General features: G+C 43.0%; 1 long non-coding RNA gene across 1 annotated transcript; it reads right to left on the bottom strand.

Moving 5' to 3' along the window:
- Nucleotides 1–9,800: 9,800 nt before the first annotated feature.
- Nucleotides 9,801–12,259, bottom strand: LOC117189801. The gene is made up of 2 exons (XR_004473575.1): nucleotides 12,212–12,259; nucleotides 9,801–9,954 (listed from the first exon to the last, which is right to left on the bottom strand). It is a non-coding gene; the product is annotated as an uncharacterized LOC117189801 (long non-coding RNA).
- Nucleotides 12,260–25,694: the final 13,435 nt, after the last annotated feature.

The following is a 25,694-nucleotide window of genomic DNA, read 5'->3' as shown; positions in this document are numbered from 1 at the left end:
CGCGATAAAGCTTTATATACTTTTGTCAGAGGACTACGAGGAGATCTTCCTCGACTCCTGGGTATGAAAGAACCAGCAGACCTCCCATCAGCTCTACACCTTTGTTTAAAATTAGAAAAACAGAACTATCGCTCCAATTATGCTAACGCCAAAGCACCCACTATTGGATTTAGGGGATCAAACCAAAAACCAATTCCAGCACCCCGATCAAATATCAACTATAATAACTTTAGGCAACCTCTTCAGTACCACCAGTATAATCAATATAAACCTTCAGTTCCTCCCAGACAAAACTATAATTACCAAACACCTCAAGTTACACAGAGTTATCCCCGTCAACAATTCCCTCAGAATAACATTCCGAATCGTCCGATCGCACCAAAGCCAATGCCAAAACCAGAACCAATGGAGATAGATCCAAGTCTCCATACTAGAAATGTCAACTATATGAATCGTCCGCATTTTCAAGCAGGAAAACGACCCCCAACAACTCAAAATGTAATAGAAAAAAGACAAAGACAATTCAATATCCAAACTGGCGAAACCGACGAAACTCAAACGAACTCTTCGCCTGATGCAATAAATTACGCAACTTTGGCTGAATACGAACAACTGAAAGATGAGTATGAAAACGAAAATGACTTTGAACAAACCCTTGAGGAATATGCTCAAGAACCAGATACAGACAATAACGACTCGAATCTCAAACAACTAAGTGACTTACATTTTTTAGAATAAAAAACTCCTCACTACCCTATATAGAGTGTAGATTGAGGAGTGGACAGACCTTAAAAATCTTAGTAGATACCGGCTCTAATAAAAGCTATATTCAACCCCAACATGTTAATAACCCAATTTTAAACCAAAAACCTTTTAACGCTATCACCGTTAGTGGTAGCATAAAAATAACACACCATAAAATTGCAAACCTTTTCAATATCCCTAATATTAATGTACAATTCTTTCTGTTACTTACCTTAAAATCATTTGACGCCATACTAGGAAATGACTACCTTAAAGAATTAGGAGCAGTCATTGACATAAAAAAACGAACACTAACAATAAACAATGGTCATGTTATTCCGATAAAGGAAAAATTCTTGGAAGCAGTGAATGTCATATTCAATAGGACAGAACATCTAACAGAAACACAAAAACTAGCCCTTGAAAACCTCTTTAAAACACACTCTAATTTGTTCGCAGATCCAAACAGAAAACTTACTTACACCACAAACATTAACGCAGATATCCGGACCACCTGTGATACTCCAGTTTATTCACGATGTTACCCCCTACCAGTGGGATCCAAAACAGAAGTAGAGAAACAAATAAAAGAACTACTAGATGACGGGATAATTAGACCATCTAGGTCCCCGTACAATTCGACCGTATGGCTGGTTCCGAAAAAAATGGATGCCTCTCAAAAGAAAAAATTCAGAGTAGTCATCGACTACAGGAAACTAAATTTAGTTACTGTTTCCGATAAATATCCCATTCCAAATATAAATGAAGTTTTAGCACAAGTAGGAAACAACAAGTTCTTTTCAGTACTAGATCTTAAAAGTGGTTTCCATCAAATTCTATTAAAAAAATCAGATATCGAAAAAACTGCATTCTCCATCAACAACGGTAAATACGAATTCACACGTCTCCCCTTTGGACTAAAAAATGCACCGGCAATACTCCAACGCACCCTTAACGATATCCTACGACCACATATTGGTGAAATCTGCTATATTTATATTGACGACATAATTATTTTTGGGAAAGATGAAAAAACACATGCTAACAATCTCGCGACCATATTCGATACCCTTGAACAAGCCAATATTAAATGCCAACTCGACAAATTCTTTAAAAATAAAGTAGAATTTTTAGGATTTATTATTTCCGATAGAGGCATAGAAACCAATCCTGCAAAGGTGGAAGCCATTTCCAAGTATCCTTGTCCGAAAACATTAAAGGATCTCAGATCCTTCCTAGGATTGTCCGGCTACTATAGAAGATTTATAAAGGACTATGCAATGCTAGCCAAACCACTTACCTCATTATTAAGAGGGGAAGATGGTCGCGTATCTAAAAACAATTCGAGCAAAAAAATCATTCACCTTGACCCAGAGGCAATAGAAGCTTTCAAAAAACTCAAGAACACCCTCATTTCGACAGAAGTCATTTTACAATACCCAGATTTCAATAAAGAGTTTCAACTCACAACAGATGCCTCAAATGCCTCAACCCTTTCGAAAGCCGAAGAAAATTATGCAGCAAACGAAAAAGAAATGCTAGCAATAATATGGTCATTGAAGTCTTTGAGAAATTATCTCTATGGGGGAGCAAAGGTAAAAATTTACACCGACCATCAACCCTTAACCCATTCCATGAGCGATTGCAATGGAAACGCGAGAATAAAACGATGGAGAACATTTTTGGAAGAGTACGACTATCAGCTAATCTACAAACCAGGAAAAGCCAATGTAGTAGCTGACTCTTTGTCCAGAATCAAGGAGATAAACTCCATCACGACACAGCATAGTAGCCAAAGTTCCTCCGAAAGGTTAACTCATAGTATGGAAATACCAATAAATGCTTTTAAAAACCAAATCTTTATTATTCCAGGAAACGAAAATAATTACAAATTTAGTATACCATTTCCAACATTTCATCGATATGAAATTACACAAAACACATTCACCGAAGCTGATTTATTACAAATATTAAAAAAATACCTTAACCCCTCCGTTATTAATGGAATTCAAACAACCGAACATATTATGGGACAAATCCAAAAAATATACCCATCAAATTTCATCCAATACAAAGTTAGATTCACACAAAGTAGAGTAGAAGATCTAAGTAACGAAAGCCAACAAGAAGAAGAGATCTTAAAAGTTCACAACAGGGCCCACAGGAATGCCGTAGAAAATCAAAAACAACTCATCGAAAAAATATATTTTCCAAAAATGAAACAGAAAATTTCCACTATAGTAAAGCAGTGTAAGATTTGTAAGGAAGTAAAATACGACAGACACCCCACTAGTCCCGAAATCGTGGAAACCCCAATACCACAATATCCAGGTCACACTATTCACATTGATATTTATTCCACAGAAAGAAATTTAGTTTTGACAGCAATAGACAAATTTTCCAAATTAGCCCAAGGAAGAATCATCAAATCCAAATCCATCGAAGATATAAAACCATCCCTGCATGATATTCTGTTTTATTTCGGCGTACCAAAAAATGTAGTAATTGACAATGAAAAATCCTTAAATTCAGCTTCCATAACGTTTATGATGAAATACCAATTGGGAATTCAGATATTTACAGCTCCACCCTACAAAAGCTCAGTAAATGGACAGGTAGAAAGATTCTATTCCACCCTCTCAGAAATAATGCGGTGTTTAAAAAGTAAAGGAATCTATAGCACATTTCAAGAATTACTGAATCAGGCCATTTACGAGTACAATTTCTCGATACACTCAGTAACCAACAGAAAACCGTTAGAAGTATTCTTTGGTAGAAACGTAACAACAAATCCTGACCAATACGAAATAAGCCGACAAAATAATATTGTCAAACTTAAAAACAAACAGGACTCGGATTTAAAAAATCACAACAAGAAAAAAAACCGATAATACTATACTCACCAGGTCAAGAAATATTCGTAAAAATAAACACACGGTTAGGATCAAAATTGTCTCCAAGATTTAAAAAAGAAACAGTAAAAGAAGACAATAACACTACAATTAAAACTGTGTCAGGAAAAATTGTTCACAAAAGTAACATAAAAAGTTAATAACTGTCCGATATTCATAGGGGCATGTCCATGTCCGTATTAAAATGACTAAAGGTTATATTATATAAAATAACTACACCCAAAACTAAAAGATTTATCCGATTGCGGGTTCCATCCGATTATAGCACCACGAATCGGAAAATACCAGAAAATACAATTTTTTACGATATTCTTCAGTCTCTTCCAGATTGATAACATCATTACCCCTCCTACAATTAGTAGCTGGATCTATCGAAATAACCAACTATACCGATAGCCATGTTTTAACCATTCATAATAAAACAGGCAAACTAACCTCAGAACATACAAAACTAATTCATGTCATAGATTTAACACTAATAAAACAAACTCTAGACCAAACTCTTTGGTACATAGAAAAAGACCTAAAAAATAATGATTTTTATAATACCTTGTACCATGAAATAAACCAAACTTACCTTATATTAAATACACTTACACCCACTCGACACAGTAGATCTATAGATATGATCGGCACGGCATGGAAATATATAGCCGGAAGTCCCGATCATGATGACCTAAATATGATCCAAAATAATCTTAATGATATAATTTCAAATTATAATAAGCAAATAGTAATAAATACACAATTTGAGAAACGAATAAACAAACTCACAGAAATAAACAATAGACTCTTGAATACAATAAAAAAAGACAATTCTTTCAGCAACGAAATAGCCATTAGACTACAAATTCAAACCCGACTTATAAAAGAAGAACTAATCAATGTAAAATATGCAATTCAATGGGCAAAAATAAATATAGTAAACACATTCCTTCTTAACGAAAACGAAATAGAGACAATTAAAGAAAACTTTAAGGAAATACTAACCCCACTCAATTCAATAGAAGAAATGCTTGAGTTTGCAGACGTCTCAATTTTATATAATAAAAACACATTACTCTATATTATTAAGATCCCTAAGTTAGAAAAAGAAACATATAAAGATATCATTATTCGACCGGTCGTCCGAAAAAACCTCATTGTTAATTTACCTTTCCAAGAAATATTTATTAATGAATTGAACACTTACGGAATTAATAAACCATGTAAAAACTACAATAACGTAAAAATTTGCAAAACAAATAATGTAATCAACTTAAACCACGATAACTGTATTAGTAGATTATTGATAGGGAAAGATTCCTCGTGTAACTACAGCAATGCAGAACACATCGAACCTATAGAAGAAATAGATTCCGACTCACTCCTCCTAAATAGCTTCAACGGAACAATAAAATGGCAAAACGGCTATGAAAAACTAAGGGGCACGTACTTACTAAAGTGCTGGAACGATATAATAAACATTAACGAAAAGAAATTTACAAACATTCACAAAACTATAAACAAACCACAAACTCCAATGGTACAAGTAGGCCCATTGCAAGAAAAACGCATAAAAATACTTTCTCTCAAAGCACTCGATGAACTTCACATCAACAATACGAAACACTTAAACTTCCTTCAAACTCACTCCTCAATAAATAGTATGACTCTTATTACGCTATTTACAATTGCAATAATACTGATCATAATATCACATGTGTGTCGAAAACCACAAAAAGTGATACTCAACATTCCTCCAGAAATACCAGACATCAAAATCAAAACCGATACAAAGATACCAACAAACCAAAATCTTGAATTTAATAACATACCATATTTCTAAAAATTCATTTGAGGACAAATGAAATAAGAGGGGAAGAGCTAACACCCTAAGAGTTCAATACTCTTATTTCCAATTAAAACAGAAAAAAGTATAAAAATTCTTGCCCAATAGTTTATTACCCAATTGTAATAACAATGCGCAAGAATTCTGTCACAATTTACACAAAAAGTAAAAACCATTTCCTGCCTAAAACAAGAACCGAAACATTGTATTTCTGGAAGTGCTTATGCGCTCCACTTCAAGTCAGCACTTCACGAGAAACCATCGCCCCCACCCCGTCTTCGACGTCGCGACTGCGATAATGTCGACAATGCATTTCTGATGACTCCGCTGTTCTTCACCCCCAACATCGACCAGCAACATTGACTTCCTATTGCCGGTCAATAACTGCAACTCCGCTGTCGCCACTGACGCCGCCGCCTACAATAATTCTGAAGACCCCAACAATTCGGCCTCTGCCGAAGTTCCTCTGCCGCGTTCATCGATAGGTTTCTTTAAGAATTATAATTCTAGATTTAAGCAGTCACATTCTGATATTCAATAAAAGCACTTCGCTAAAGTGAACAGAATCAAAATAATCTTTTATTTTGTCCTTCGAATAAGGATAAAATTAACTTGTGCGCGCCGTCTTCCGGGTAGAGCCATTCTGACTAAGTATCGGGTATAAATGTAGAGTTGCGGTCGCGGCAGCAACTCAGAACATTCCCTCTCGTTTTGTACTGTTTTTTTTTAGCCTTATACCTATTTTCAACTTGGCAATTCTGAAAAGCAGATAAATGCAGAGCATACTTCTTTGGTAGCATGCATAGTTTTGCGATAGTCCTTGTGGTGATCCCAGTAGAAGTTGTGATCTTCGCTACCCTGAGAACGCAATCTCTTCCGTCGATCAGCTTTGCCAATTTCCCCAGTGGCCACTTGAAGGGTGTCAAGTTCTCGTTCTTTACAAGGATCACGTCTATGACGGTAAGACCGGGTTTCTCAGTTTTCCATTTAGACATCTCCTGAAGAAGGGTGAGGTACTCCTCCCGGCAGCGGAACCAGAACGTCTGCTGAAGGAAGTTGACCTGCTGCCAGCGATCGAGACGATTGAAATTCAGTCCGGTCACATCTGGTGGTGCGAATGTACGAATAGGCGCCGTTCCCAATAAATGCGCAGGTGTTTGTACGTCTAAGTCGGCGGGATGCTCTAAAATGGGAAGCAATGGTCTTTAGTTCACTATCGCAGTGATATGGCACACGAGTGTTCTGAAGTCAGCGAAGCACAGCGAGAAACTGGAAGTGATGTTTGGCTGTCGTCACCGCAGCCTCCCAGAGCCCACCAAAGTGAGGATAGCGAGGGGGAATGAAGCGCCAGTGGCCGTGTTCCACTACGCAAAACTCCTGAACTGCTTCCAGATGCTTTTCGTCGAGAAAAAGCTTCTTCACCTCTTCAACTCTCCCTGGGCCGACTGCGAGTGAGAATGAATCGCTTGAGTGCGATAAATCCTGCACTAGCTCCAAAGTGCACGGCCTTGGTAGTAAAACGAATGAACAGGCAAATGTAGCATTTGATGGGTGGTCTCGTCCACACCTTACTCAAACAAACGGACTACAAAAATCCACGCCTGTAACAGCAAAGGCGAAAGACGCGTTTACTCGCTCCTTCGACAGTTAAGCCATGAAGTAGTGTTGAAGTAGAAGCAGTGATCTACGACATTTGCAACTGTCTTATGTCCTCCAATCGGTAAATACTCATGGCGAATAAATGCAAGCAATGGGCGAGGTGCAGCATGCAAATTCCGCTCATGGAAATGCACAATTACAACATCTGTGACGGGAAGAATGACTGGATGCTGCGCATTGAAATCAAGTGATAAATTTGAAAGTTGGCCTCCGACGCGCAACAATCCATGCTCATCCAGAAACGGTGCAAGCGAAGAAATCGAGCTCGAAGACTGCGCCTGCTCTCCGTCACGAAGGGCCTTATAGTCAGTTCACAAATGCACTCTCTGAATTGAACGAAGAAGTATCCGTGTGCCACCCACGAAGTCAGCCACTGTTAATCCCGGGGATTGTTCCAGTCCCACCTGAACGATAGGTGGCCAGGGCTGAGGGCGACGCGCCATCTAGCGGAAGTCCAGGGAGGCTCGATGGTGTATTTGGACATCGGGGGGAGCTGGAGCCGTACTGGGGATATAAGAAAGAGAATAGGATTAGTTATATGTATTAGTAAGGGGAAAAAGGCATAAATAGGAGTGAAAATATTAGAAAACGTGGATTGGATTATGGAAATCGTGGAGCGTGGACGGAAGAGTAACGTCGAAATTTGAAATTTTGTGCTTAAAACAGAAAGTTTGAAGTGAGTACAGGAAAAAGCGGGCGAGAAAATAGGTTGTAATGCAGAAAATTTTACTCACAGCCGGCAAGGAATATAGCCACCAGAACCGGGCCGGAAGGTTTCCTGGAGAGGAACACTGGAGTTCGAGAAAGTCGACTGCAGAGAAGAAGACTGTCCAACGTGAACCTGAGTGAGTACGTTCCAGTTGCGCGTGTGTGAGCCAAGTAGCGCGGGACGTGTGAAGGGGGAGGGTGAAAGAGGACGATTTAGCTGCCATGGCGATTCTAGCCACACCGCACGATCGTTGCATCGCCTTCCAGTGCGTGCCACACGTTTGGTCTCATTCACCACGTAAAAACCCCAAAACCCTATTCACACACACACACACGCGCACTCGTATACACGGACCTATATAAATTTAGGGCTGACCGGCCACGGCCAGCGATCGCCCGCGTCGTTTGAACTTAAAGGAAAAAAAAACATAATCCGCACTCCAAACACCGTTCCACATTAAATTTTATTTTGTTCTGTGTGTTGTCCTTTATTTAGTATTTAGTATTATGTTAAACCGTTTAACGTAAAATCTTTGCCATTGAACTAAATATGTAAAAACACCAACACCTTTCACAAACCGAAATCTGCGATCAGCTGTTCAGTGCCAGAAGATTAACCCTTAGTGGGTGACGCGGGGGTCCCATCAGTCCACCGTATTTGGTCGAGCGATTTGTGGAAAAATATTGTTTATTGTTTATGTCCCGGGGACCCTTAACAAGAGCTCTTGGTAGGTTAAGTCTCCGTAGGGGCCCGAGTTAATTTAACTCCCGTAAAACTGGATCCACTCATCTACACATATTCCATTACGTATGGGTGAGGGTATCCCTGTTGATTGAACGAAATTTCAGCAGTTATTTCCGTGTTTGCATTTGTGTCGAACGTTTTGGTGTTTCTCTTTGGTTAGTGATAATTTTGAGTATATTTATTTATTTATGAGAAAGATGAAATTGTCAATTTATAATTATTAAAGCTTGGATATATACTGAAGCATGAAGCAGTAAATTTTAAATAGAGGGAGGGCGCGTGGCGTAAGCCATGGATTAGGCCAGCCGTTACCGTTCCAGCAGAGGGTGGCCAAAATGAACGTTGTGTTTGGTCACAGGTAGTGCGGGCGCGCGAAGTGATAACACCCAAGCTTCACCCACTTGATAGCCGTCTGTTTATGATTTTCTTTGTCTGTAGGCTGTTAGTTTTGATGTCCCGAGAAGTAGTATGTCTCCTTTTTGTCTACATTTGGCGGGCAAGGGGAACTACCCAGCCCTGGGGTCGACAGCTAGCCGGCATTGCCCTCTGGGAAACAGCCAAGTGTAACAAATGGCGCCCAATTTATTTTCGAATTCGCATGCATCTGGACTGACGCAGGTTCGGGTAGTATTACAACAAATGTCACTCGGGCTGGTTAAGGCAGATGCGGGGAAGTGCAGTTTAGCTGTCCCGGCAGGCTTAAGGTGAGCGTAAAGCTGGTCCTTAATGGCGCGGGGTGATTGATGCTAGGGATGGATAGACGGAGGCAGTTAACGGAAATATAAAATATGTGATAGGGACTTACGAATTTCGGTTGAACATTTTGTCGCTATTCGATGTCGCAAGTGAACGTAAGTCACTGCCGTTCAACAAAAAATGGACAGGGAGTTTGCGACGGACACATTGCCTGGGGGACTGTGATATCGAATAAATCTGTGATGGAATGTGATATTGGAATAAGTTAGAGTAAGTCATGTAGGTAAATGTTCATTGTAGTTTCGCACCTGCTTGTTTAAAACAAAGCCGCTTTCGTGTTTTTGAACCTGTTGTCTGTCTGCCGAGAGGTGGTGAGGAGTAGGTGGCCCGGGAGTCGTAAAGACAACCCGCGATGCATCTGTTGTCATGGCAGATCGGTATGATGGATGACAGGAACAAATCACAAGCAAAGTGAGCTCATGCACCTTGAGGCTTCTCGTTTATCGGCCATCGCTTAGAGCGATGACTAGAGTAGATGACAGGCCACACAAAGGTGTTCTTCGTAATTGTAGTATATCCGTAGGGCGACTGTCAAGTGGAGCGCAGAAACTGGAGCGGTTACTGGTCCCGGCTAGTCACGTGTCCCCCTCTTAATGAATCTAGTAAGAAGAAGAAGAATTGTTAGGAATTTTTGTTGTTAGGTTTTGTGTTGTGCTGAATGTGTTTGAAGTTTGAGTGTCTTAGGTGTCGATCGAATATACATGTATGTTATTATTTATTTATTTATTCAAATATTTAATTGCATATATCTCGTTAACGGCGCTAGTTGGCGCAATATTTATATCGGTATTTATTTATTTATTTATCGGAGTATTTATTGGTCCGAAGCGTGGTGTTATTTATTCTTACTAGTTATTTCTTTGGGTATTTATTTCTTTATTTATATATATTATCTTAGTTTAGGAGTTTCCCTTTATATACCCGATACTCAAAATGAGTATTGGGGTATATTCGATTTGTGGTAAAAGTGGATGTGTGTAACGTCCAGAAGGAATCGTTTCCGACCCCATAAAGTATATATATTCTTGATCAGCATCAATAGCCGAGTCGATTGAGCCCTGTCTGTCTGTCCGTCCGTCCGTCTGTCCGTCCCCTTCAGCGCTTAGTGCCAGATCCAGACTTCTGTGATATGTCACTACTACAAAAATATTTCAAAACTTCGCCCCGCCCACTTCCGCCCCCACAAAGGACGAAAATCTGTGGCATCCACAATTTTAAAGATATGAGAAAACCAAAAACGTAGAGTTGTAGAGAATGACCATATCTTTAAGACTGCGGAATCTGAATTGGATCGTATTATTATTATAGCCAGCATCAAGAAAACAATTTCATTTTTTCTCGCCCTGTCTCTCTCTAACACACACGTAGCATAGGCGGTTTTGCTTAGAGTTAAACATTAGCGCCTAGATCTCAGAGACTACAAAAGCTAGAGCAACCAAATTTGGTATCCACACTCCTAATATATCGGACCGAGACGAGTTTGTTTTAAAATTTCGCCACACGCCCTTCCGCCCCCGCAAAGGACGAAAATCTGGGGATATTCAAAAATCTCAGAGACTATTAGGGCTAGAGTAACCAAATTTGGTATCCGCACTCCTGTTAGATCTTACTATAAAACGTGTATCTCAAAATTTCGCCCCACCCCCTTCCGCCCACACAAAGTACGAAAATCTGTTGCATCCACAATATTGCACATTCGAGAAAACTAAAAACGCAAAATCATAGATAATGACCATATCTATCAGATTGCTGAATCTGGATCAAATCAGATCATTTTTATAGCCAAAAGCAAGAAATCAATTTTCAGTGGCTACGCAGCGCCCGACGTCACGCTCAGACTGATTTTCTGTCGCTCTCGCACGCACTCTTTGGCGTGTCGTTTAATATAAGCGGCGTCTACCGGAGGAGAGCCATACTGACTTAGTATCGGGTATAACCGTAGAGTTGCGGTGTCCGCAGCAACTCACAACGTTCCCCCTCGTTTTTTTTGTAATATTGGTGTTGCTCGGTGCAGATGCCACAAGAAGGGGGTAGTCGACAGTATCATACGCGATCACGCGTAAACAAAACAGTGGACCAGATAGGAGAAGTGTCAGGGGCGATGTTTGATCGGGAGGAACTTGGAGCAGTGGGTGGGTTGCCAAGAACACCGGTCCAGGCCAGGGCAGAAGAATGGCCAATGTCCGATCCTACACCCACGCTTGCTTCCGAACTGGCATCAGAAGTCAACGTATCGTTGGCCCAGGCTCATGCGACACACAGGGCAGCGAACACTGACTCGATTAGTCGGGTGTTGCAGGAGGAGTTGCGTAAGGGGTTTATCGAGATGATGCACCAACTCAACGAGGTACTCCAGCCGGTTAGACAGCTGCAGCAGCAGAAGAAACCGCAGCGGTAGGAGGTTCACCACGAGCAGGAGTATCGAGGAGCAATCCCGAAAAGGAAGCCCTCTAGCACGACTGATGCGCCGATTCCGCCACCAAAACCATGTATGGCTCGCTCGGGGCGAGGTGGTATTGGTCCGGAACCGTCTTCAGGAGTAGGACCGACCGCATCCAGTGAGCAGCATCAACGGGGTGGGCATCAAGCGAGAAATTGGCGAAACCCGATAGCACTCAGACACTCGGGTCAGGGTCGTGGCGAGGGTAGGAGAGCTGATGGGATTCCTCGAGAAGATCCGCATCCAAATCGCCGGGTTATAGACCTTGGCCACGGTGGGGCCGAGTCGAAAAATGGGACGTGACGTTCGACGGAGACAGCAACAAAATGACAGTCGAGGATTTTGTGTTCCGAATTGAATTCCTACAAGCCCAATGCCGCTGTCCGTGGGATGAAGTTCTAAAGGGATTTCATCACCTGGTTACAGGAAACGCGCGGGAATGGTACTGGCAGTACATCCGTGATCATGGCGGTGGTGTTTGGCAGGAACTAAGGGGCGACTTAATTGCTCGTTTCCGAGGCACGGCGTCCGAGTTCGACCGCATGAGAGAACTGCGAGAAAGAATGCAGCGGTCAAACGAGAGTGTGGAAGACTTTTTCCATGTCATGAGAAAGCTCGCGTCGAGGTTGGAGATGCCACCACCTGAAAAGGAGATGGTAAAAATCGTCAAAAAGGCACTCACAGATGAGATAGCGAGTTTCGTCTACGGCTTACGGGTTTATTCCTTAAACAAACTGCGGGATGAGTGCGTGGAAATAGAGGCACATCTGAAGAGGAAGGCTCGATCTTCGTGGCGAGGAGCACCCAAAGCCACAAACTATGATCGCGGGGCGAATGCGAACGTCGGCGAGGTCGCGCAGGATCGGTCGAGTAGCGATGAAGAGGCAGAGGTCATTGAGGAAGCGCAAGTGACACAGCGTGTTCCACAGAAGTTGATTTGCTGGAACTGCGGGCAGACCGATCATGGCTTTAGGGACTGTATGTCATCGGAGAGGCGAATTTTCTGCTACCGGTGTGGAAAGCCCGATGCATATTGTCCAACCTGTCCGAATTGCGCGGAAAACCAGAACCAGAAATAGAATATTTTCTGAACTACGAGTGGATGGTATGCGAGCACTGTCGGTGCGAGTGAGAAAGGCGAGATCCCGGTTTAAGCAAAGGCGAGCTATGAGGAGGCAGGTGATTGCTTCAGTAAAGCGTTGTTGCAAGAAAGACCAGAGAGTTTTCGCAGAAATCTCTATAATGGGCGAGTCCGTGCGAGGACTGTTGGATTCAGGCGCTACACACAGCTGGCTGGGGTGTAATGGTCAGGAATTCCTGGAGAAGCTGGGCGTGGAGGCTCGTCGATATTCTTCTATAGTGAAGTTAGCGAATGGGGAAGATCGCGCAATCGTTGGCCGAGTAGAATTACCGGTGAAATACAAGGGAGAGGTAAAAAGATTAACGTTTTTCGTATGCCCTTTCTTGGAACAGGAAATTTACTTGGGGTAGACTTTTGGCGGGTATTCTCATTGGCTCCTAAGGTGATGGGAGAATGTCCAGTAGGGGCATCCCACAGATTAGTGGAAGAAGTGCTGGCTGATCAAGTCGCTCACTATGTGGAAGGCCCGGAGAAGGAGATAGTGCAGGAAGAATGGGAGTTGTCAGAAGAGCAAAAGGCAGCCTTGGATCAGGTGAAGGCAGAGTTTCTGACATTCGATGCCGTAGGCCTGGGGAGGACGTCGAGAGAGACTCACAAAATTCAGTTGGTGGAGAAGGCCGAGCCTGTGAAGGATCGACATTACCCGCTGTCGCCAGCGATGCAGGAAGTGGTGTGTGGTGAGGTGGACAAAATGTTGGCTTTGGGAGTCATCGAGTACAGTGATAGTCCGTGGAGCAACCGTACCACCGTGGTGCGAAGGCCGGGCAAAAATCGTTTCTGTCTCGATGCCCGAAAGCTCAAAAAGTAACCATCAAGGACGCTTACCCACTTCCTAGCATCGAGGGATTTTGTCGCGTCTCGATCAGACGATATATATCTCCAGCGTCGACTTAAAATTCGCTTTTTGGCAAATCGAGCTGGACGAGCAGAGTCGACCATATACGGCGTTCACAGTGCCGGGACGGCCTCTGTACCAGTTCTGTATGATGCCCTTTGGCCTCTGCAACGCCGCACAACGCCTATGTAGACTGGACGATAAGGTGATTCCGGTTGAGATGCGTTCAAACGTCTATGCGTATCTCGACGACTTGCTGATTATAGCTGAGGACTTCCAAACGATAGGGCTGAGCAAATCTCATTTTTGCTATAAAAACATTAAATACCTGGGATTTATAGTGGGAGGAGAAGCGCTGAAGATGGATCCGGATCGTGTGTTGGCCATTTTGCGCATTCCCGAGCCGCGATCTGTTCGAGAATTGCGTAGTTTCCTGGGAACTGCGGGCTGGTACCGGCGCTTTATGAAAAACTATGCTGAGATGGCCGGTCCGCTCACAGTTGCCCTGAAAAAGTCGGGAAATGGAAAGTTTAAATTGACGGAGGAGGCAAAACGAGCCATGGGGAGCTAAAAGCTGCACTCACCTCGGCACCAGTCCTGGTACACGCGGATTTCAAGCGGCACTTCTACATACAGTGCGACGCCTCACATTATGGGGTAGGAGCCGTACTCTTCCAACGGGATGACGAGCAGAACGAGAGGCCCATAGCGTTTTTCTCTGCCAAACTGAATTGCCACCAAAAAAACTACTCGGTGACAGAGAAGGAGTGTCTGGCAGCCCTCATGGCGATCCTTAAGTTCCGTCCGTACGTAGAGCTTATGCCGTTTACAGTCATAACTGACCACGCCAGTCTCAAATGGCTCATGACCATGAAGAACCTGGATGGTCGCTTAGCTCGTTGGTCCCTTCAACTGCAGGCCTTCGATTTCGGCATAGAACACCGGAAAGGAGCGGACAATGTAGTGGCAGATACATTGTCGCGCAGTATTGAAGAGCTGGAAGTGGATCCGAGGAGTATCCTGGGTTTTGAAACGGTGGAGTTTGAATCTGGAGAATATCAGGAGTTAAGGAAGGAAATAACAGAGAACCAAGGCCGCTTACCTGATCTCCAGATTGTTGACGGCATGATATTCAAGCGCATGCGCTTTGAACGATTGGATGATCAACTGGAGGGCGCCGTCTGGAAATTGTGGGTTCCGAGTTCGCTGACGGCCGCGTTGATAGACAAAGCACATTCGGAAGAGAAGACAGCGCACGGAGGAATCGCAAAAACCTTGCACTTATTGCGTAGGCAGTTTTACTGGCCGAACATGGCGCACCTGGCACCTCCCACAGAGGTGCGGGATTATATCCGACGGTGCACCGTGTGCAAGGAGTCGAAAGCGCCGAATTATCGGATGCAGGTCGGGATGGGGCAGGAAGTGGTCACTGAGCGCCCGTTCCAAAAACTTTATATTGATTTTTTGGGCAAATATCCGCGGTCAAAGAACGGTCAGGCGTGGATATTTATTGTAGTTGACCAGTTCTCTAAGTTCACATTCCTAAAGACCATGACCAAGGCCACAGAAAAGGAAGTTGTAAGATTCCTCGTTCACGAGGTGTTTTACAAGTTTGGAGTGCCGGAGATGATTCACTCGGACAATGGGGCTCAGTTCGTCTCGAAAACTTTTAAGGAGATGACCGATGCATTCGGAGTCACTCATATGAGGACGCCAGTGTATTCTCCGCAGAGTAACGCAGCCGAACGCGTGAATCGCACAGTACTCAGCGCGATTCGGGCGTATCTGGAAGACGATCACCGGGACTGGGATGTGCATCTGCCGGAGATAGAACTGGCTATTAGGAACTCGGTTCACGAGGCGACAGGCGTAACACCATTCTTTGCAGTCTTCGGGCAGCAAATGTATTTGCATGGGTCATGCTACAAGCTGGCAAAGCGACTGCGGTCAATCGGCGAGCATGACATATCGCTGCTGGAGGGTCAGGACAAGCGACAACTCATCCAAGAGAGTATTCGCGCTAGTTTACATCAGGCATACGAGCGTAGTAGGTTAAGGTACAACCAGCGAGCTCGGGTGTTTTACGCGAGGCCGGGACAAGAGGTATTCCGCCGAAATTTTGTCCTTAGTGACTTCGGAAAAGGCTTTAATGCCAAGTTCGCGCGCAAATTCATCCGATGCCGGGTAGTGAAGCCAGTAGGAGAGAACGCGTATGCTCTGGAGGACCTTAACGGCCGTCCCATAGGAGTGTACCACGCCAAAGACCTGAGAATGTAGTGAGGTGTGGGTGTGGCCTACGTTGGGCGCGGCAGAAGAATGCAGGGCACGCCGGCGTGTGCTCAATAATGTTCCGGAATCCGGTGGGCATGCCCACGCGTATGTTGTCCCTCCTGGGACTGACTACATACTCGTGGTGGTGTTCCAGTCCCACCTGAACGATAGGTGGCCAGGGCTGAGGGCGACGCGCCATCTAGCGGAAGTCCAGGGAGGCTCGATGGTGTATTTGGACATCGGGGGGAGCTGGAGCCGTACTGGGGATATAAGAAAGAGAATAGGATTAGTTATATAGTGTGGACGTTGACATGCAATGACTGCATCTTTCAAGAGGCGATGCAGTTACAGCACCGTCAAGTGGCCCGTGTGACACCAGCAGAAGGCTGTTACGCGCGGATCCCAGGCAAAACGCAGCCCTCCTCCCGACCAACCGACCGAGGGGCGCTGCCGCATGACGCGCGGTGCGTAGCCGAACCAAACGCGAACATGCAAGAAAGATAGCTATTAGACTAACATTCGAGGAAAATTAGTACTAAACTTACTAAGAAACTAAGCATGCAATCAAAGTACAAATACCACTACAGTTACTAATTAATAGAAAGGTGTGTAAGAATTAATAATTTAATAGGAGGAAGAGAATTAGTGGTGGATATAATATGGTAGAGGGAATTATAATCCGAGCATAAGACCCTAAACGGTTCATGCAAGGAATAATTCGATCTACAAAGTGGAAGGAACAACGGTATAAAATTTCTAGTCAGTCTAATAGGAATCGTGAAGTTTATGCGGCTCAACAGATCAGGGCTGTCTATGTCACCCCTGATCAAGTTGTGCATAAATATCACACCAAGCATTTTTCTACGGTTAACTAAGGATGGGAGGTTTACTAATAGTAGTCTACTAGAGTAAGATGGGAGTCTTACACCCGCATCCCAGTTAAGGCCCCGCAGAGCAAAGAGTAAAAAGTTTTTCTGTACTGATTCTATACGGTCCTGGTGTACTTTGTACTGAGGGCACCATACACAGGAGCCGTATTCTAAGATCGGACGAACAAGCGAGGTATAGAGAGTCTTTGTTATATAGGGGTCGTCAAATTCCTTTGACCACCTCTTTATAAACCCAAGCACGCTCATGGCCTTATTTACCATGGTAGAAATGTGTTCGGAAAACTTTAACTTGGGGTCTAACATAACACCCAGATCATCCACCAGGGTAATTCTCTCAAGAGAACCACCAAATAGGGTGTAAGGAGCCAACAAAGGGCTAGAACGATGAAATGTCATAACTTTGCATTTCGAGGCATTAAGGTGTAACAAGTTTGCACAACACCATGACTGAAAGTTATTGAGATCGGATTGCAAGCGAGAATGAAATGAAATGTCCTTGTACTGGACACAGAGTTTAACATCATCCGCATACATAAGTACTCGAGAGTATGTTAATACTGAAGGTAAGTCATTAATAAAGAGTGTGAAGAGTAAGGGGCCTAGATGGCTGCCTTGTGGTACTCCCGAAGAAACCTTTACTGGGAAAGAGAGGGAGTTTTTGAAGAGGACTCTTTGAGACCTAGAACAAAGATAGCTAGAAATCCATCTCAGGAGGTTGGGCGGAAACCCTAAAAGGTCAAGTTTATGCGCTAAAAGGGAATGGTTTACAGAGTCGAATGCTTTACTAAAGTCGGTGTAAATAACATCCGTCTGTAAGTTACCTTGAAAGCCTTTAATAATGAAAGAGGTAAACTCTAACAAGTTCGTGGTGGTTGATCGCCGCCTTATAAATCCATGCTGAGTTGGAGATATAAGTGACTTGCAGAGATGTTGCAAGTGCGGAGTTAAAACCCTCTCAAACATTTTAGGAATAGCGGATAACTTTGCTATACCTCTATAATTTTTTGCATCAGACTTGCTACCTTTTTTATGGAGAGGAATTATAAACGATTCCTTCCAGATCGGGGGGAAGCAAGAAGAATCAATGGATAGGGTGAATAGTTTAAGCAAAGGTCCACACAGAGCCTCGGCGCAGTACCTGAGTACACAACCTGGAACCCCGTCTGGACCCGGTGAAAACACCGGCTTAACTAGTCGAAGATCATGAAGTAGGGAACATTCATTTAACAAGGGACTGAAAATGCCGTTCGACCTCGGTAAACCGTATGGGTACGGATGACCAGAGTAGCTTTCCTCAGAATAGGTGGTTTGGAAGAATTGGGCAAAAAGATCGGCAATTGCCTGATCATTATTTGCCGACGTATTACAAAATGATAGCGAGGATGGGTGTGCGGACGTTCTACGCTTACTGTTTACGAAGCTGTAAAACTGTTTAGGGTCCTGAGAAAAACGTATCCTGCATCGAGATAGGTAGTTCTTATAGCATTGAGCATTAAGAACTGAAAAGTTTGACCGAGCTAATACATAGCGAGAGTGAGAAGTAGGAGAACCCACTTCTTGAAATTTTTTATAAAGTCTTGATTTTAAGTTTTTTAGACTGGATAACTCTTTGGTAAACCAAGGGGGTTTTCCAGATCTAGTCGGACAAGAAAGCGGGACACAAGAATCGAAAAATGTGCCAAGAGCATTGTAAAAAATATTTGTGCCTTTTATGATATCAGTGCACAAGTACAAAGCGGACCAATCAAAATCCCTAATGAGGTTATTAAGCTTCGCAAACTCGGCTTTACGAAAGCAGCGGACACGTTCGGGCAGCCTACTCGACCGATCCAATACAGTTGGTCCTATATCTAGCGACACCTCGAAAGTAGGGTGGTAGGCGTCTTCAGGTATAGTGAGCGGAAGGGCTCGGGTTAACAACACTATGGTCGGATCCGATACAAAGCACAGATCAAGCAATCGACCCAAGGAATTATTCACATGGTTGACTTGAGACAGGGATAGGTCAAGCAAGCCGTCAACAAAGTCATGTCGTGACATGGGCATTAGGATACTAGACTCGTTTACCGAAGACCAAACAGTTCCTGGCAAGTTGAAGTCACCAAGAACTATCATACGATCTTTATCAGATAGCGAGGAAGAAACAGCGGTTAAAGCGGACAAGTGCTGCTCATAAATTGAAATATCCGAAGAAGGTGGGATATACGAGCAAGTAATGAATATAGCGAAAGCGGGAAGAATCAGTTTTACACACAGGAATTCCAGTTCCTGTTGAACTTGGACTGTGAAGTGTTCCGACGTGAAGTAAGAGTCCACTGCAATTAGAACCCCCCCTGCCCGTCGAGACGAACGGTCCTTTCTAAAAGTTGTGTACCGACCTGCCAAAACCTCGGAACTAAGAATGTCCGGCTTTAACCAGGTTTCAGTAAACACAATAACGTGGGAAGCAAATGCAACACTATCCCGGAAAAGAATGCTGAGCTTACTACGCAAGCCTCTTACATTCTGATAGGTTACTAAAAGAGAAGTTAGTTTTTTGGAAAGGTGGAAGCAAGACGGGAAGTTGAGGAAGAGGAAGTTGAGGTTGAGGTTGAGGGTGGCACACTGGAAAGGTTTGGAAGGGATATGGGGGGCCTATTCTTCTTCTTAGCCTTAAACTCCTTCACCACCAAATGCTCCGGCCAAAATTTGGCGGAGCAAATGGTGTCAAATTGAGTTGGGGAGATGCTTATCTTAAACGAGGCTATCTCCCTGGCATAAGAGAAGTTAAATTTCTCCACCTTTAAACCCACGGCTTTTATTTTGCTTTGAATAAAAGCAATTACATCATTAGATGTGAGGTCAGGGGCCAGCCGTGAAACAAAAACTTGTCGTTTTGGTGGGACTCCCACCAGTGGTTTAGTCACCACAGGCCTAGTACCTGTGGTGGCAATATCCGGAGGTCCGGAACGTCTATTTACTGGTGGGATCGGTATAGACGGGACAACTAGCGAACTTGCGGACACCACGGACACGGACGCTGCAGACGTACTTGGCTGCACATTCTCCGAGGCGATGAATTCGGCTACCGAATCTGCGTCGCCAGCAGCTGTCGTTGCCCTTGGAGTGGCAAACGAGATCAACTGCTGCACACTTGGAGTGGTCGGAGTCAGTTTTTCGGCGGCGCACGGCTGAGTGACGGTTGGCAATTGCAGATCCCGCGGAGTGACCTTTTTGCGCCTCGGAGACTCATTCAGCAGTTTTAAACCGCTAAACTGAGCCTCCATGGCTAGGAGCCGATCGTATTGGTTTTTAAAACCAACGGTCAGCTCCTTAAAGCCACTCCGCGTCTGCCTCATGAAAGCCACCATGTCTTTCTCCACCGCACGGCATGCCTCGCAACTGTAATGCAAGCCATTACGTTTGGCTATAGCATCACTCACGAGGCCAGAAAATCCAGCGCATTTTGCGTGCACTACGCTGTCGCAGAGCCAGCAGGGGACATTCGGCTGATCGTGGGTGATCTGCTTCTTACAGCTTTTTTTGGCACAGACCACAGCGTATTCCATTTTATTTTATTATTTATTTATATATATACTATTATTTGCAAAACAAATTGGTATCAGACCAATGTGCCAGACAACGCTCAAAGCGGAATTGGTAAAAAAAAGAGAGCAGAGTGGAGAGCGGTTATAGCGAGAGCTACTAAGCAGAGAGCGCTATTGCTCAGAAAGTTTAAAGAGCGAGAGAGAAAGAACAGTTATTGAAGTTGAGGTGATAGCGAGAGAGTGATAAAACAACAAAAGCTACCAGACGAGAGCGGACTGCAATGCAATGTAATGCGTACTCACTCACTGCAAAAACACAAACACAAGCACAAGCACAAGCCGACGCCGAAAAATAAAAAGTTAAATAATGTTTTAACACAAATCAAAAGGCATGCACTCGCGTAATAGAATAGGTTTCCAGATTGTTGTCTGGTTAGGAAGTAAATTTAGAATTTAGTTAGGAAAACACCGGCTGTTTATTCAAAACAAAAGGAAAAAATGCGGAGCGCAAAACAAAAACACGTCTGATCACTACGAAAGATACGAAAGATATGTATTAGTAAGGGGAAAAAGGGATAAATAGGAGTGAAAATATTAGAAAACGTGGATTGGATTATGGAAATCGTGGAGCGTGGACGGAAGAGTAACGTCGAAATTTGAAATTTTGTGCTTAAAACAGAAAGTTTGAAGTGAGTACAGGAAAAAGCGGGCGAGAAAATAGGTTGTAATGCAGAAAATTTTACTCACAGCCGGCAAGGAATATAGCCACCAGAACCGGGCCGGAAGGTTTCCTGGAGAGGAACACTGGAGTTCGAGAAAGTCGACTGCAGAGAAGAAGACTGTCCAACGTGAACCTGAGTGAGTACGTTCCAGTTGCGCGTGTGTGAGCCAAGTAGCGCGGGACGTGTGAAGGGGGAGGGTGAAAGAGGACGATTTAGCTGCCAGGGCGATTCTAGCCACACCGCACGATCGTTGCATCGCCTTCCAGTGCGTGCCACACGTTTGGTCTCATTCACCACGTAAAAACCCCAAAACCCTATTCACACACACACACGCGCACTCGTATACACGGACCTATATAAATTTAGGGCTGACCGGCCACGGCCAGCGATCGCCCGCGTCGTTTGAACTTAAAGGAAAAAAAAACATAATCCGCACTCCAAACACCGTTCCACATTAAATGTTATTTTGTTCTGTGTGTTGTCCTTTATTTAGTATTTAGTATTAGCTTAAACCGTTTAACGTAAAATCTTGGCCATTGAACTAAATATGTAAAAACACCAACACCTTTCACGAACCGAAATCTGCGATCAGCTGTTCAGTGCCAGAAGATTAACCCTTAGTGGGTGACGAGGGGGTCCCATCAGTCCACCGTATTTGGTCGAGCGATTTGTGGAAAAATATTGTTTATTGTTTATGTCCCGGGGACCCTTAACAAGAGCTCTTGGTAGGTTAAGTCTCCGTAGGGGCCCGAGTTAATTTAACTCCCGGAAAACTGGAGCCACTCATCTACACATATTCCATTACGTATGGGTGAGGGTATCCCTGTTGATTGAACGAAATTTCAGCAGTTATTTCCGTGTTTGCCTTTGTGTCGAACGTTTTGGTGTTTCTTTTTGGCTAGTGATAATTTTGAGTATATTTATTTATTTATGAGAAAGATGAAATTGTCAATTTATAATTATTAAAGCTTGGATATATACTGAAGCATGAAGCGGTAAATTTTAAATAGAGGGAGGGCGCGTGGCGTAAGCCATGGATTAGGCCAGCCGTTACCGTTCCAGCAGAGGGTGGCCAAAATGAACGTTGTGTTTGGTCACAGGTAGTGCGGGCGCGCGAAGTGATAACACCCAAGCTTCACCCACTTGATAGCCGTCTGTTTATGATTTTCTTTGTCTGTAGGTTGTTGTTAGTTTTGATGTCCCGAGAAGTAGTATGTCTCCTTTTTGTCTACATTTGGCGGGCAAGGGGAACTACCCAGCCCTGGGGTCGACAGTTAGCCGGCATTGCCCTCTGGGAAACAAGCCAAGTGTAACAGGATATGGTGCGCTGTAGAAGTTTAAAAACGTATCCATTGCACAAAGCTGTTGTGGAGCCAGGCGAGCAAAAGAAACTTTCAGATAATAATTGAAGGGGCTGTATCTCACTGATCAATTGAGAAAATAGCTCGACATAACTCTATCTTGGGCACCGTCAAAATCTTAGGAGGGCGACACGCGTCTAGGCTGGCGTCACAGAACCCGTGAACCACCCAAATCTATAATGCTGAGGGATTGAAAAATGTACGCAGAAGGTTATCCACGCTTACGAAAGACACTTCGGAAGACTCTCATTTCATTGAAGCTGCTCTTTCCAGACCAGCTGATAGAAAATCTTTGCCTGTGGAATGACAGGCTCAACATAGAGCGCTTTGTCGGCGTTGACGACAACTGTGTGGGTACTACTAAAAAGATAAATTCATGGGATTCAGTTTTCCAAACCAATCCTAGGGCCTTTGTAACTTTGCAACCAACTCCCGACATAAAAATTAAAAGCCAAAACTTCTGAGCCAATTGCGAATCACGCTTTTTCTCCAGAGCATCGCCTGCGTCTTTGACCCTCAACTTTTTAAAACCCTCAGATTGGCGGGTCAAGGGACGGAGGTTATACACAGATAACTCTATAATACGCTGCAAACCCAGAATGTCAATAACGTGCGCCTGAAATATTAAACGCTTATTATTAAATCGTTTGCTTAATAAATCAAGCGCGATGGGATAGCTGGCCTGGTCAAATTCTAGTGACGAGATCGTGTTTAGAGCTGGCCCTTTCAGGAAGGATCGTAGGTGCTGTAGTTTTTCCACATTAAGTTAAATCAGGATCCTTGTCAATAATGAAAGAAAACATGCTCCAAATAGAGGAATAATGCGCGTATCCCCCACTCAATTCCGGAAGCTTCAACTCCGGAGCAAGGGAGCATTGTGGACTGCCGCTTGTTAAATTCCTTCTTTATGCTTATTTCCAGCATGACCATGCACTCGTCAAACTCCTCTCTTAAAAGATTCCCAATCTTATCGAGATCGATCCTTTCTAGGGCACTTTAGGAAACTCAAGGTCAATAACCGGTGAATAACCTCGAACAGCTGGAAATGAGCTACACAATCGATCGAAAAGTTCGAACACACCGGCCGTTTAAAGACCAGCAGCGAGAATTGAAACAGCAACAATGGCATACACTCAGAGCGCCAAAACCGAAATGAAATAACAGCAAACAGAAGGTAAAGCATTTGACGCGAGAGCCGTTACTGTTGCTTGTACACAACCGCCGAGCCGTGGCGGATTTATGCGAATTCGCCAACAAAAAATTTTTGTTATAATTATTTATGATTTTTATCACGTCGGGGGATCACCAAATGTTGAGCCACTGAGCTTCTTCGGAAGCGTAAATCAATTGATTCAAATCATCACAACAGAAAATATTCGATTAGGTAATTTATTTGTTTTTGCTTCTATCGGTTTAGGTGTGTTTTCAGCCTGGCCGATGGGCTTCTTTCATAGCTCTCGTCGGATGAAAACATATAAATTGGTGGTCCAGTTCTCACAGAAGCAACGTCTCTCCGTTTTTAAAACAGAAACATTTTCCTCGCTGAAATTAAAAGTAAACGGCTTTTTATATAAAAAAAAAAATTTTAATTCCAAAAGGAAAAAAATTGACTACTTATTTATGCATTAACATAAATTTGTCAGCACTACCAGGGCAATTCAGCAAATGCCTTCTTTATAAATATTTTTTTGCAACCCAACCTCAAAATTGGATTGGAAATAATTTGTAAGGCAACAACTCTTGAAGTTTTCGTGCGATCAGCCGGCACAGCCTGATTTGGTTATCGGAACGTTATGGCAAGAAATACTTTTTTGCGCATAAGACGTTGCGGTTAAGACAGGTCTTTCTAGCCACATTAAATTTAAAATGTAGGTTCAGCAAATTAATTATTTGACATTTATCAATTTTATATATATCAATTTTATATATTGAATAATATTGAAACGCATGCTGTTACTCACAGTTCGTCAGATATGTTAAGTACATATGTAGGTGTTGCATCAAAGATGTCTTGATCTTCTTAAATCGCGCTCTTTCTGCCGTCGTTTTGCTTAAAAACAAGCAATTGAGAAAATAAAGTCATTTTTATAAGCTGTTTTTGTTTGCCAGAATCGATGATATAACGAAACATATCGCTAAAAAATATTTGTGAAAATTGAAGCACCTGAAAACGCAACGTTTTGGCTTAAACAGTAAAATGCAAAAGTAAGTGAAATCCGGAACCTGTCTTAATAAAATAGTTTTCCAAGAATGAAACAAACCTTTTATGATGGACTTGGAACATTTTATATAGAAAATTAATCATTTTATTTTCTTAGGCGTGGCATGGCGAAAGCTTATAAATACAGCTTGAAATCAATCTTTAAATCTTATATTATGGGAAGTATTGAGTTTCCCATCGTCGACAATTTTAATCTATTTTCCTCAAAATGTTAACTTTAAAAACGGAAGAAAAGACAGGACAATAATTTTTATGTTTTCGATATCTATTTCAGTATATTTTTAAATACAATATTATCAACCTCTTTAATTTTATTACCATACTATTTTATTAGTAGGAATACTGTTGTACATGTACAGAGTGTTAAAATGTGCTATGTAGAAATGGATGCTCAAAACCCATGTCTGACAGCTCGGCTTGGGCCCCATGCGTTAGGTTAGGTAAAGTCGTTAGCTGGGGAGAGGGACAAGCCACGCCAGCTCACTTGGGTCTGTTATTGTCCATGGTGATGCATCATGGGCTTAAGCGCCATTTCTCTGCCTATACCGTGGGGAGCAACATGTTGCGGTTTAAAACCGTCCCATCCAGTAGCCTGGATTTATTTCGACAAGATTCCAGGATCACTTGAGAAATGGGGCCCCAAAAACCCGAGTTCTATGGTTCCCAAGGGCCGAGAATTGGCAGAAGAAGTGTGAAATCAATTCCTACTCTTCCTCGTTCCGATAACTTCTCATAACAAATCATTGTGAGAGAATTATCAAAAGTAATTAAGAGAAGTATATCAGAATTTATAGTAGATAGCATAGCAACTATTTATCATTTATTCACAAAAAGCTTTTAGAAGGAATTTATCTTGTTTTTAGTACTACCATATGCACATTCGCGACTGTGTATTTTCCGCCTTTTCTTATTATTAATAAAAAAGGTCCAG

The sequence above is a fragment of the Drosophila miranda genome (genome assembly GCF_003369915.1).
Source record: "Drosophila miranda strain MSH22 chromosome Y unlocalized genomic scaffold, D.miranda_PacBio2.1 Contig_Y1_pilon, whole genome shotgun sequence".
NCBI lineage: Eukaryota > Metazoa > Arthropoda > Insecta > Diptera > Drosophilidae > Drosophila > Drosophila miranda.
Note: the sequence above shows the minus strand (reverse complement) of the source record. Positions and strands in the feature narration are given on the sequence as shown.